Source organism: Bos grunniens, chromosome 26 (assembly GCF_055505025.1).
Source record: "Bos grunniens cultivar Pamir isolate PY7600 chromosome 26, Bosgru_T2T1.0, whole genome shotgun sequence".
NCBI lineage: Eukaryota > Metazoa > Chordata > Mammalia > Artiodactyla > Bovidae > Bos > Bos grunniens.
The window spans coordinates 34,402,729-34,414,985 of record NC_141190.1 but is presented as its reverse complement, the minus strand read 5'-3'; the positions used below and the strand labels follow the sequence as shown (position 1 = coordinate 34,414,985).

The 12,257-nt window shown below is 43.3% G+C and overlaps 1 protein-coding gene across 5 annotated transcripts in view; it reads right to left on the bottom strand.

Moving 5' to 3' along the window:
* The window catches only part of TDRD1 (tudor domain containing 1), a 55,264-nt gene extending 45,341 nt beyond the window's left edge, over positions 1–9,923 (bottom strand). For 2 of the 5 annotated variants that reach the window (XM_086377734.1, XM_086377735.1), the window contains exon 1: positions 9,421–9,923. The gene's annotated coding sequence lies outside the window, so the exon portion shown is untranslated. The remainder of the gene's footprint in view (positions 1–9,420) is intronic. The other 3 variants (XM_086377737.1, XM_086377736.1, XM_086377738.1) reach the window with 3 other exon arrangements.
* Between the last annotated feature and the right edge of the window lie 2,334 nt (positions 9,924–12,257).

Genomic DNA, 12,257 nt, shown 5'->3' with positions numbered 1-12,257 from the left:
AAATTTTAAAAGAAAAGATATACACAAGCAGACTTCAAGGTGAGGGAACTCTCAGGGGACCAGGTCCTGGAGGATGCCTAACAAGGCCTTCGGATGGGCAGCTGTGCTGGGAGGCAGGTGTCAGGGAAAGCCTGCTGCTGCTGCCGCCGCTAAGTAGCTTCAGTCGTGTCCGACTCTGTGCGACCCCATAGGCGGCAGCCCGCCAGGCTCTGCCGTCCCTGGGATTCTCCAGGCAAGAACACTGAAGTGGGTTGCCATTTCCTTCTCCAATGCATGAAAGTGAAAAGTAAAAGTGAAGTCACTCAGTCGTGTCCGACTCTCAGTGATCCCATGGACTGCAGCCTACCAGGTTCCTCCGTCCATGGAAATTTCCAGGCAAGAGTACTGGAGTGGGGTGCCACTGCCTTCTCCACAGGGAAAGCCTACCTGTAGCAAAAAGTACACTAAACTGAAGGATCAGATTGAGAACGACAATGCTGGATGCAGTAAGAGAGAAATACTGTGAAACTACAAAAGGAAAAATAAGTTCCAGGGGATACTGGGTGGGGAGATGAACAGTGAGTAACTAGACTCTGTGCAAGAAATATAAAGAACATCCAGTTAAATCATTAGGGCAACTACCACAAGGACAGAAACAGTGTGTAACTTCAAAACCCAACAGAGGGGAAAAATCCCATTATGATAAAATGATAAATAGAAAACACCAAATAAGATGACCGCACCAAGCCTAAGTAACCAAAGTATCAATGATTAAGTCTCAATTAAAAGAGAGATAGACCCAGGGAGAAAAATATCCAGATAGATAATATGCACAAAAGACATACATTAAACAAAATATACGGCAAGCTTGAAAATAAAAGGACTATAACATGTGCTATGCAGATAACCAAAATAAAGTTGGTCTGCTAATGATTAACAGCAGATAAAAGAACCTAAGGTAGAAAATATTCAGATAAAGGGAGATATTTTATATTGATAAAAGAAACACTCCCAGGAGAGAGAGCAGTGACATAGCCTTGAGATGTATCAATATAAAGTAAAAACTAAGTAAAGAGAAATTCAGCCTCCAAAAGGACACACCAGCTTTAGAAACATACTCAGTTCAGTTCAGTTCAGTCGCTCAGTCGTGTCCGACTCTCTGTGACCCCATGAATTGCAGCACCCCAGGCCTCCCTGTCCATCACCAACTCCCGGAGTTCACTCAGACTCACGTCCATCAAGTCAGTGATGCCATCCAGCCATCTCATCCTCCGTCGTCCCCTTCTCCTCCTGCCCCCAATCCCTCCCAGCATCAGAGTCTTTTCCAATGAGTCAACTCTTCGAATGAGGTGGCCAAAGTACTGGAGTTTCAGCTTTAGCATCATTCCTTCCAAAGAAATCCCAGGGCTGATCTCCTTCAGAATGGACTGGTTGCATCTCCTTGCAGTCCAAGGGACTCTCAAGAGTCTTCTCCAACACCACACTTCAAAAGCATCTATTCTTCGGCGCTCAGCCTTCTTCACAGTCCAACTCTCACATCCATACATGACCACAAGAAAACCATAGCCTTGACTAGACGGACCTTTGTTGGCAAAGTAATTTCTCTGCTTTTGAATATGCTATCTAGGTTGGTCATACCTTTCCTTCCAAGGAGTAAGAGTCTTTTAATTTCATGGCTACAGTCACCATCTGCAGTGATTTTGGGGCCCAAAAAAATAAAGTCTGACACTGTTTCCACTGTTTCCCCATCTATTTCCCATGAAGTGATGAGACCGGATGCCATGATCTTCGTTTTCTGAATGTTGAGCTTTAAGCCAACTTTTTCACTCTCCACTTTCACTTTCATCAAGAGGCTTTTTAGTTCCTCTTCACTTTCTGCCATAAGGGTGGTGTCATCTGTATATCTGAGGTTATTGATATTTCTCCCGGCAATCTTGATTCCAGCTTGTGCTTCTTCCGGCCCAGCGTTTCTCATGATGTACTCTGCATAGAATTTAAATAAGCAGGGTGACAATATACAGCCTTGATGTACTCCTTTTCCTATTTGGAACCAGTCTGTTGTTCCATGTCCAGTTCTAACTGTTGCTTCCTGACCTGCATACAGATTTCTCAAGAGGCAGGTCAAGTGGTCTGGTATTCCATCTCTTTCAAAATTTTCCACAGTTTATTCTGATCCACACAGTCAAAGGCTTTGGCATAGTCAATAAAACAGAAATAGATGTTTTTCTGGAACTCTCTTGCTTTTTCCATGACCCAGCAGATGTTGGCAATTTGATCTCTGGTTCCTCTGCCTTTTCTAAAACCAGCTTTAACATCAGGAAGTTCACGGTTCACGTATTGTTGAAGCCTGGCTTGGAGAATTTTGAGCATTACTTTACTAGTGTGTGAGATGAGTGCAATTGTGTGGTAGTTTGAGCATTCTTTGGCATTGCCTTTCTTTGGGATTGGAATGAAAACTGACCTTTCCCAGCCCTGTAGCCACTCAACCATCAGTGATAAGATGCAGTTTACTACCACAATGAAACTTGATCTAGTAGCGACCAATACAACCAAGAATATTCATTTTTTCCAACATTGAGATATACCAGACTACCAAGTCCACTTCATCTAACTCCAAAAGAAACTAGTACCATACAAGCCACGTTCACTCACCACACTATACCAATCTCCACCTCAGAGTTTACTTCCCTGAAAAACCAGCATGCAAAACCCACAGTGGACGATGGGGTTTGGGTTTGGTTTTAGTTGTTTTTTTTTCCCGCCGCCCTCCTGAGGCATGTGGGATTTTAGTTCCCCAACCAGGGATCGAACTCATGCCCCTTGCGTTGGGAGCATGAGATCTTAATCACTGAACTACCAGGGAAGTCCCTGTTTTAGTTTAAAAGTGGTAAAATATTACAAAGGAAATGATGGCAAGCCTGACTATAAGAACAATTAAAAGCTTACAAAAAATAGTAAAGAGATCAGGAAATAAATATTAACTCAAAGATGACCAATTGGATACCTTTAAAAAGCGGGATAAACAGTAAAGAAACATCGAGACACTGTGGCTGACTGGCCCAAACACCACCTTTCACCTCTGATTTGCCAGCCTGAGTTAGAGACAACATTGGCCATCATCAGAGTTCTCCCGAGTTGAGCTTCTTCGGAACCTCTGTCCACTTCTGATGAATAGGGACAGATCCAGCTAGCAGGGTCTTTCACTCTTTTCTTCCGGCAACATGGACCTGAGGCCTGAAGATGTACCACCCACATCACAATGAGGAAGCAATAAGCATAATCAAGCAGCACAACTCTAGGACACTAGAGTAGAAAATAACCAGTCTGGTGCCCCTGGCAAAGGCTCTAACTCTAGCTCGGATCAGCCTATGCATAGACTTGCTGTGGCATCAGAAAAATAAACCTTTGGGTTTTCCCTTATTTGCAGCCCAAAGGATACAGATACCAATAAAATAAACGAGCAAGAGGTGTGAACGAAACGCACAGAGGATGAAGATTACTTGATTAACATATGGGATGGGGGGGAACATTCAATCTCACTTGTAACAAAAAAAATTCAAATGGGAATACCTATGTATCACTTCCTACGCAGCATACATGTAAATAAAACTCAGTGATGAAAGGAATATAAATGAATATGTTCTGTCTGGGAAATAATTTGGAGATTTATATATGCGTTTTGTTCTCTTGCATATATGTGTACATATATATATATACACATATACATACATAAACATATACATAATATATATTCTTAAAAATGTCCATAGCCACTCACCAGACAAATCTACTTCTAGAAATCATCCCACTGAAATAATTGTATATATCAAAAAATACAGTATGTATATTCATTTAAAATAGAAAAATAAAAATAAATTAATTAAATAAAATAGAAAAAAGAGAAAGTTAACTGTGATGCCTCTGCTGCTGCTGCTGCTAAGTTGCTTCAGTCGTGTCCAACTCTGTGCGATCCCATAGACGGCAGCCCACCAGGCTCCCCCATCCCTGGGATTCTCCAGGCAAGAACACTGGAGTGGTTGCCATTTCCTTCTCCAATGATGAAAGTGAAAGTGAAGTCTCTCAGTTGTGCCCGACTCTTAGTGACCCCATGGACTGCAGCCCACCAGGCTCCTCCATCCATGGGATTTTCCAGGCAAGAGTACTGGAGTGGGGTGCCATTGCCTGCTCTGGTGATGCCTCTACTAGATAGGATATTACACTACCATTTAGAATTTTAGTTTTCAGAAACACTGGAAAATATGTTAGAACAGCAAACAAAAAGTCAGAAAAACACTGTTATTTAGTATAATAACTGCAAAATAAAAAAGAACAAAACTCCATGTAAAAAAGAAGAGTGAAATACATTAAATTTAAAATTTTAAGTAACAGTGGTCCGGGGTGGGTAAGTTGACAGGAAAATCTTTTTTTTCACTATTGTTTTCATTTTACAAATTATATTAAAGGATGAGTTACTTTTATACAAAAAAGTATTTTAAGGGTTAAAATATCATTGCATGTTCAATTAAACCTTTTTCCTAAAGTGTGGTTAATTTTAAACCAAGTAAAAAATCACAGTAATACTTAAACCACAAAACTAGGGTACAGACAGCTTTTCAAGATACCACCGGGACCCTCAACACACAGTCTTTAACTCCTAAAATAGCATTCCTAACTTTCTCTTTATTCGGTAAGGCTGACAGTCAGTCCACAACTCCTTACTACCTTGTACAGTTAACTAAAGACAGTTATTTTAAGCTGGTGCTGGAACCATGTCTTACTAAAAAATTAACAACAAAAACCCTTCTAATTTCCTATAGCACCTACTGTGGTGTTTGGTATAAAGAGGCATTCAAAAGATAAGTGTATGACAAAAACTAGCTAACATGCCCTATTGCACTGTCTTCCTGACAACCTGGACAGGACAGTTAAATTCACTGTCCGAAAATGTCATCTGACCATCCTAAACAGAGAATTATGAGCTTCCCTGGTGGCTCAGAGGTTAAAGCGTCTGCCTGAAATGTGGGAGACCTGGGTTTGATCCCTGGGTTGGGAAGATTCCCTGGAGAAGGAAATGGCAACCCACTCCAGTATTCTTGTCTGGAGAATCCCATGGATGGAGGAGCCTGGTGGGCTACAGTCCATGGGGTTGCAAAGAGTTCGACATGACTGAGCAACTTCACTTTCACTTTCAAACAGAGAATACATCATAGTATGAGGTTTATTGAAATTTAATAGCAATAATTCATGTCTTAGCTCAACTCTTCCAAAGTCCAAAAATTAATAAATATGTATTGACTTTAGGAAGGATAACAGAATCAGTCTTAGACCTAATGTAAAAAGTTTAGTCTGCTTAGTGAAAGTTGCTCAGTCATGTCTGACTCCTTGCGACCCCACGGACTATACAGTCTATGGAATTCTCCAGGAAAGAATACTGGAGTGGGTAGCCTTTCCCTTCTCCAGGGGATCTTCCCAACCCAGGGATTGAACCCAGGTCTTCCACATTGAAGCAGCAAACAAAGAGGATTTAAGCTTAAAAGAAGCTTCACCTACGGTGGAATCTTTAGGTTAGAATTTAGGTTCACTTGCCTCACCCAATTTAGGAATTTTCAGTACAACCCCCAGGGTAAACAGACATCTAGACCTGTCCTGTAACTAGAGGCTTCTAACATCCTTTAATTTTGGACAGCCAACTGTACTGCACACGTCTCTGTAAAATTATTCTCTTCCCAACTGACCACTGACTCCTGTTGTGACCCCAACCTTTCAAACATCTGAAATGGGCACCACGTCCACTTTCCTCCAGGTCCTTCACCAGCTGAGGATCTGCCAGACCTCCCACAATTTAGCACTTTCTCTAGTTCATGAACAACCCACACACAGACAGGACTCTCCTAAAAGCACAGGATTCCAGATGTGGGCTGACGAATGGTCAACAGGAGAATTGTGCTGTCCCCGACTCTGAAAACCACTTTCGCCCATGCTCCAGCTTTTGGAGGAAGTAGGATTACTGTGAGCACACATACAGAGCCATCTAAAATCTTTTGGAAATCAATTTTTTTTTTAATGTGTAATTATCCTACCACACAACTGCCTTTTTTCTTCTGATTTGTAAGTTCTATGAATTTTAACACATATATAGATTTATGTAACCACCACAACTGGGATACACAACAGGCTTTTAAAGCTGAATTGCAACATTATGAAACAATGAGAATGTGCAAGTATCTTTGTTTGGCTTCATCCTGGGTGAATCACGGGGGCATAACTGAATATGGAGTCAATGGGCCTTGTACCATAATGCTGTGCTTCCCAACCTTGGGTTGCAAACTTCCAATATATGTAGGCACAGATATTGCTTTGCAGGTCATAATACCTCACCCAGTTTTAAAGTAAGTAGTTCCTCCATATAAAATCCACTATTTTTTTTTACATGCTACTGGTGATGAACACTAGAAATTTATAATCATCCTCAAATCCACAGTAAATGGTTTAGTTGTTTCCTTAGCCAACACAAGAGGTTAATTAGAAAGATTCCCAAATTTCTTTAAGGAATCACCGATGATGGAAAAAGGAAGAGAGTTCCAGAAAAACATCTATTTCTGTTTTATTGACTATGCCAAAGCCTTTGACTGTGTGGATCACAATAAACTGGAAAATTCTTCAAGAGATGGAAATACCAGACCACCTGACCTGCCTCTTGAGACACCTGTGTGCAGGTCAGGAAGCCACAGTTAGAACTGGACATGGAACAACAGACTGGTTCCAAATACGAAAAGGAGTACGTCAAGGCTGTATATTGTCACCCTGCTTATTTAACTTCTATGCAGAGTACATCATGAGAAACGCTGGACTGGAAGAAGCACAAGCTGGAATCAAGATTTCCAGGAGAAATATCAATAACCTCAGATACTCAAATGACACCACCCTTATGGCAGAAAGTGAAGAGGAACTAAAGAGCCTCTTGATGAAAGTGAAAGTGGAGAGTGAAAAAGTTGGCTTAAAGCTCAACATTCAGAAAACGAAGATCATGGCATCTGGTCCCATCACTTCATGGGAAATAGATGGGGAAACAGTGACAGACTATTTTGGGGGAGCTCCAAAATCACTGCAGATGGTGACTGCAGCCATGAAATTAAAAGACGCTTACTCCTTGGAAGCAAGGTTACGACCAACCTAGATAGCATATTCAAAAGCAGAGACACTACTTTGTCAACAAAGGTCCATCTAGTCAAGGCTATGGTTTTTCCAGTGGTCATGTATGGATGTGAGAGTTGGACTGTGAAGAAAGCTGAGCACCAAAGAATTGATGCTTTTGAACTGTGGTGTTGGAGAAGACTTTTGAGAGTCCCTTGGACTGCAAGGAGATCCAACCAGTCCATTCTGAAGCAGATCAGTCCTGGGTGTTCTTTGGAAGGAATGATGCTGAATCTGAAACTCCAGTACTTTGGCCATCTCATGCGAAGAGTTGACTCATTGGAAAAGACTCTGATGCTGGGAGGGATTGGGGGCAGGAGGAGAAGGGGACGACAGAGGATGAGATGGCTGGATGGTATCACCAACTCGATGGACATGAGTTTGAGTGAACTCCGGGAGTTGGTGATGGACAGGGAGGCCTGGGGTGCTGCAATTCATGGGGTCGCAAAGAGTCGGACACGAATGAGCGACTGAGCTGAACTGAACTGATGTAATAAAAGAGCAGTGGAATGAAAGTAACTAACTTCTGCAGTTCTATAGGCAAATATAAGGCCTTGGTTTTGTGTTGTCTTTTAGACAACACAAACTGATGGCACAAACTGATCTCAGTAAGACTGGACACACTTTCAAGGGTAAAAACTTTCTTTATTTCCTTAGAATTCTGCAACCCCTCCCCTATGAAGCCAGGAGCATCCCAGGATACACTGCAAACCGTGACATAAGGTCTCTCCTCTCTTCAGGACACCACAGCCAAGAGGTGAGAGTAAATTCACAGTGTGCTGTGCTTAATCGCTCAGTTGTTTCTGACCCTTTGTCAACCTGGACTGCAGCCTGCCAGACTCCTCTGTCCATGGGATTCTCCAGACAAGAATACTGGAGTGGGTTGCCACGTCCTTCTCCAGAGGATCTTCCTAACCCAGGGATGGAAGCATTGCAGGCGGATTCTTTATGGTCTGAGCCACGAGGGAGCTAAATACCGAAAGTGCGTGCAGCAGATAACTCACTTTTCCCCTTTTCTGTTTGCTTTTGTCTTCCCGGTAACCCCTTGCATTCAGAGAGAATGGCTACCCAAAGGAAACATTCAACTTTTCAAGTTCTGAAGCTCAACGGTTCCACAGGAACATGAGCTTTAAAGTCTGTCAGATACAAGTCTGAGCAATTTCATCTTCCTCATTCAGTACGCTAGCTCAGGCAAATCACTTCATCTTTCTAGGATTCAGTGACTGTAAAGTCTAGCCAGCAGCAGTAACTTCCTCATAATATCTAATCATGAGGATTAAACGTGAGGCTGTATGTCAACCACCTAGCAACGTGGCAGGTGCTTACTAAACCCATAAGAGGCAGCTATTATTTTTACTTTACTTTTGTAGCACTCCCACACTCAAAGAATTTCTTCTACTCCTGCGGAATTAGTTTGCACCCTAAAGAGAGAAATAATTTGAGAATTCAAGTAGTCCTATTTCTTTATTCCCACAGAGAAGGAAAGAAGACGTGAGAAGGTTTAGTAACTCTCCAAACCCACAAGGACCAGCACCCTTACACAGTTGAGATGAAAATTCAGGTCATGTTCCTAGGCCTTGCAATTGTGCATTCAATACCCGGATGGCTCAACAAGGCAACCAGAGGCATGTTCCTTAATTCCAGAGGCCAAAAAGGCAAGCGTATTTATAGCAGGGCCTGAGTACCAAGAAAAGCGACTGGCACACCGCACACAGGCTACAGACACGTGTTAAACGAACCAGGGTTGCCTCACCTATATCTAAGCAAATGCTGCAATGCACCTTCCTTTTACAGGAGGTAGGAAGGGGGCGGGGGGTAAAATCTAAAAAATATTCTTTGCACTATAGCAAGTCAAATTCTCCTAGAAGGGAAAGGGGTACTTGAAGGGGATGCAAGTGGAAGTTTGCACTCTGGAGAGTCACGCCTGTAAGTATGAACTATTTTCTAAACCTGCTGCAAGTCCCCCTTACGTCCAAAGTTCAACTCTCACATCTCTCGCCCCTCCCCCCAGTATGGGATCTTCCCCCACCAAAACCTCCCACCCCAGACATGCCTTCCCCGCCTAAGCTCCTAGGACCTCTCCAACCTTCGATACTCTCTCCACCTGCAGGCCCCTGGTACCCGCTCAACGCCCGACCCCAACGCCCGACCCCAACGTCCAGCGCCCAACGTCCGGCCCCCAACGACCGAAGTCCCGCAGCCCTCATGCAGCCCCTTTCGCTCCCCCGTGCGCATGGGAACCCCGACCTGGAAAAAGGCAAAAAGGCTGTGGATCCGACCCGTCTCTGAAGCCTCGTAGTGGTGGTGGCGTCTGCCCGTGCCAGGAGCCCTGCCGCCCAGTTGCGCACCCTGAGCTCACCTAGCTCCGGATGCCCAGCCGGCCCTCCTGGCGCCAGTGTGGCGCCTGCGCAGTACACGCCCAAGTGCTCACGCTGCGTCCACGTGCACCCTCCGCGTGCATGCGGAGGCGTGCTCAGGCCCTGGTGGTGCAGCTTTGTGGGGGCTGGTACAAAGGCTGCGGGCTCAGGGCAATCCTCTGAGGAAACATAGGTACCTAGTATTCCAGCTTCTAGATAGGAGTCGCTGGAAACTCCAAAGGCAAAGATGCAGACTTTGTCTCCTCAAAGGTCACTTGGGTCATATTAACCACTTAAAGTCTTAAAAAAGGTTTTCAAATCAATCCCTGCTTCTGTGAGCTTGCGGAAAGTAGGTACACGTGATCACAGTTTGCCCTGAGAGCACTTCATTATAGGTTGATGTGGCTCAAAGAAAAACATTTGTAAACTTGACTTTTTAAACGATGACTTTCACAAAAAATTCGGAAGAAAAACGTTACTTGTATGTACCAATCACCCAGTTCCAATAGTATCTATTTAGATCTGTCTTGTCTGCATCAGTCAGTATCCCACTGATGCAACAATCTCCCTTGATTGTCTGAAGCAAATTCCTACTTGTATACTGTTTTCTTTTTCAGTTCAGTTAAGTCGCTCAGTCGTGTCTGACTCTTTGCCACCCCATGAATTGCAGCACCCCAGGCCTCCCTGTCTATCACCAACTCCCGGAGTTCACTCAAACTCCTGTCCATCGAGTTGGTGATGCCATCCAGCTATCTCATCCTCTGTTGTCCCCTTCTCCTCTGGCCCCCAATCCCTCCCAGCATCAGAGTCCTTTCCAAAGAGTCAACTCTTCGCATGAGATGGCCAAAGTACTGGAGTTTCAGCTTTAGCATCAGTCCTTCCAAGGAACATCCAGCACTGATCTCCTTTAGGATGGACTGGTTGGATCTCCTTGCAGTCCAAGGGACTCTCAAGAGTCTTCTCCAACACCACAGTTCAAAAGCATCAATTCTTTGGTGCTCAGCTTTCTTCACAGTCCAACTCTCACATCCATACATGACCACAGGAAAAACCATAGCCTTGACTAGATGGACCTTTGTTGGCAAAGTAATGTCTCTGCTTTTGAATACGCTATCTAGGTTGGTCATAACTTTGCTTCCAAGGAGTAAGCGTCTTTTAATTTCGTGGCTGCAGTCACCATCTGCACTGATTTTGGAGCCCCCCAAAATAAAGTCTGTCACTGTTTCCATGGTTTCCCCATCTATTTCCCATGAAGTGATGGGACCAGATGCCATGATCTTCGTTTTCTGAATATTGAGCTTTAAGCCAACTTTTTCACTCTCCACTTTCACTTTCATCAAGAGGCTTTTTAGTTCCTCTTCACTTTCTGCCATAAGGGTGGTGTCATCTGCATATCTGAGGTTATTGATATTTCTCCCGGCAATCTTGATTCCAGCTTGTGCTTCTTTCGGCCCAGCATTTGTCATGATGTACTCTGCATAGAAGTTAAATAAACAGGGTGACAGTATACAGCCTTGACGTACTCCTTTCCTTATTTGGAACTAGCCTGTCATTCCATGTCCAGTTCTAACTGTTGCTTCCTGACCGGCACACAGGTTTCTCAAGAGGCAGGTCAGGTGGTCTGGTATTCCCATCTCTTTCAGAATTTTCCACAGTTTATTGTGATCCACACAGTCAAAGGCCTTGGTATAGTCAATAAAACAGAAATAGATGTTTTTCTGGAACTCTCTTGCTTTTTCCATGATCCAGCAGATGTTGGCAATTTGATCTCTGGTTCCTCTGCCTTTTCTAGAACCAGCTTGAACATCTGGAAGTTCATGGTTCACGTATTGTTGAAGCCTGGCTTGGAGAATTTTGAGCATTACTTTACTAGCGTGTGAGATGAGTGCAATTGTGCAGTAGTTTAAGCATTCTTTGGCATTGCCTTTCTTTGGGATTGGAATGAAAACTGACCTTTTCCAGTCCTGTGGCCACTGCTGAGTTTTCCAAATGTGCTGGCATATTGAGTGCAGCACTTTCACAGCATCATCCTTCAGGATTTGAAATAGCTCAACTGGAATTCCATCACCTCCACTAGCTTTGTTTGTAGTGATGCTTTCTAAGGCCCACTTGACTTCACATTACAGGATGTCTGGCTCTAGGTGAGTGATCACACCATTGTGATTATCTGGGTCATGAAGCTCTTTTTTGTACAATTCTTCTGTGTATTCTTGCCACCTCTTCTTTATATCTTCTCTGCTTCTGTTAGATCCATACCATTTCTGTCCTTTATTGAGCCCATCTTTGCATGAAATGTTCCCTGGGTATCTCTAATTTTCTTAAAGAGGTCTCTAGTATTTCCCATTCTGTTTTTTTCCTCTATTTCTTTGCATTGATCGCTGAGGAAGGCTTTCTTATCTCTCCTTGCTATTCTTTGGAACTCTGTATTCAGATGCTTATATCTCTCCTTTTCTCCTTTGCTTTTTGCTTCTCTTCTTTTCACAGCTATTTGTAAGGCCTCCCCAGACAGCCATTTTGCTTTTTTCATTTCTTTTCCATGAGGATGGTCTTGATCCCTATCTCCTGTACAATGTCACAAGAACCTCCATCCATAGTTCATCAAGCACTCTATCAGATCTAGTACCTTACATCTGTTTCTCACTTCCACTGTATAATCGTAAGGGATTTGATTTAGGTCATACTTGAATGGTCTAGGCGTTTTCCCTACTTTCTTCAATTTAAGATCTT